Source organism: Mandrillus leucophaeus, unplaced genomic scaffold (assembly GCF_000951045.1).
Source record: "Mandrillus leucophaeus isolate KB7577 unplaced genomic scaffold, Mleu.le_1.0 Scaffold435, whole genome shotgun sequence".
In the NCBI taxonomy this organism is placed as follows: Eukaryota; Metazoa; Chordata; class Mammalia; order Primates; family Cercopithecidae; genus Mandrillus; species Mandrillus leucophaeus.
Genome location: NW_012104643.1, coordinates 486,297 through 488,461, shown reverse-complemented (window position 1 = coordinate 488,461; position 2,165 = coordinate 486,297).

Here is a 2,165-nt window from a genome sequence, read left to right as displayed (position 1 = left end):
TGAGATGGAGTCTCGCTGTGACGCCCAGGCTGGAGTGCAGCAGCGCAATCTCGGCTCACAGCAAGCTCCGCCTCCCAGGTTCATGCCATTCTCCTGCCTCGACCTCCCAAGTGGCTGGGACTACAGGTGCCTGCCACCACACCCGGCTGATTTTCTGTATTTTTTAGTAGAGATGGCGTTTCACACCATGTTAGCCAGGATGGTCTCGATCTCCTGACCTTGTGATCTGCCCGTCTTGGCCTCCCCAAAGTGCTGGGATTACAGGGTGAGCCAGTGTCTGACCTAGAGCTGTGGTTTCACTGTGTTGTCCACGCTGGTCTGGAACTCCTGGCTTCAAGTGATCTGCCTGCCTCAGCCTCCCAAAGTGCTGGGATTACAGGTGCGAGCCACTGCGTAAGGCCATAATCTCCTCTCCTAAAAAGGACACCAGTCCTGTTGGATTAGGGCCCACCCTAGTGACCTCATCTGAACTAATTACATCTGCCACAATCCTCCAAATTAGATCACATCCTGAGGCACTGGGGCTAGGACTTAACATATGTGGGTTTTTTGTTTTTTTGTTTTTGAGACGGAGTCCATGCTCTGTCGCCTCCAAGGCTGGAGTACAGAAGCGCAATCTCACTGCAAGCTCCGCCTCCTGGGTTCACGCCATTCTCCTGCCCCAGCCTCTTGAGTAGCTGGGACTACAGGCGCCCGCCACCACGCCCGGCTAATTTTTTGTATTTTTAGTAGAAACAGGGTTTCACCGTGTTAGCCAGGATGGTCTCGATCTCCTGACCTGGTCATCTGCCTGCCTCGGCCTCCCAAAGTGCTGGGATTACAGGTGTGAGCCACCACACCCGGCTAACATATGTGTTTTTAGGAAACAAAATTCACCCCGTAACAGAGGTGACGTGTGCCCGTCTGGGGCAGGATGTTGAATTCCTGCCTTTCCACCCCCTCCTCAGAACAGTTTGATGGCTAGCACTCCGTCTGGAACAGCGTGGCTGGGGGCTCTGCCACACCCAGACAAACCTAGATCCTAAGGAACACCTAATGATTACCAGGCCTCAGTGTGTAAGGTGCACCCCAAGGACAACGTGGGGGGTGTCATGAAGCCTCTGGGGCTCCAGGGCATGTCAGGATGTCCCCCATTCTGTCCTGTGTCTCCTCATCAGTACCGCCAAGTCCACTCCCACAGGCACCATCAGTCATCAGTAAATGCCCCCCACCTCCCCAAATGCCCAGAGCCACACAGGAGCCATACAGCAGGTGACACCAGCTAGGGGAGCGGTGGGGAGGTGCCATGAAAATCCTGTTGTTCCCCCACCTACAGATGCTGCTACTCCAGGCCTCCTGTTAGCCCCAGAGCAGCAGTCTACAGCCTCCGGGCTCCCTCAGACACCCGTGGAGCAATGCCTCCCGGCTCTACAGGCCAGACCAGCCCTGCTCACCGTCAGTTTCCCAGCACCCGAGGGGCTCCCTGACCAGGCGGTTTTGCAGCAAGCACTTCCCTCCGGGCCAGCACCCACCCACCCGGCCTCCAGCCCAGGCTTCTCTGTAGGCCCAGTCAGGTGAGCTGATGGAATATTCATCAATTTTAAGGTTGGTCTGAGAAAAAGAGAGTTAGAAAATAAGGCTGGCACAGTGGCGGACACCTGTAATCTCAGCACTTTGGGAGGCCGAGGTGGGCGAATCACCTAAGGTCAGGAGTTCAAGAATCAGCCCAGCCAACATGGTAATACCCTATCTCTACTAAAAATACAAACATTAGCCGGGCATGTTGGCAGGTGCCTGTAATCCCAGCTACTTGGGAGGCTGAGGCAAGAGAATTGCTTGAACTCAGGAGGTGGAGGTTGCAGTGAGCCAAGATGGCACCACTGCATTCCAGCCTGGGCAACAGAGCAAGACTCCAAAAAAAAGATTAAAAAAAAGAAAAGAAAGCATACTGACTAAAATTATCACTGCAGGCTTTCCACACAGCCATATGAGCTTCCTAAGACTCTCTGAAAAATGACCACAAATCAGAGGCTGCAACTCAACAGAAACGCATTCTGGCCTCGTCATTCAAAACGCAGAAGCAGGTGTCAGTGGGGTTGGTTCCTTCTGGAGGCCCCGCCTCAACATTCACCCCTTGCATCTGGCTCAATGCTGCCTCTCCCTTCTGTTCCTTTTTTTTTTTTTTT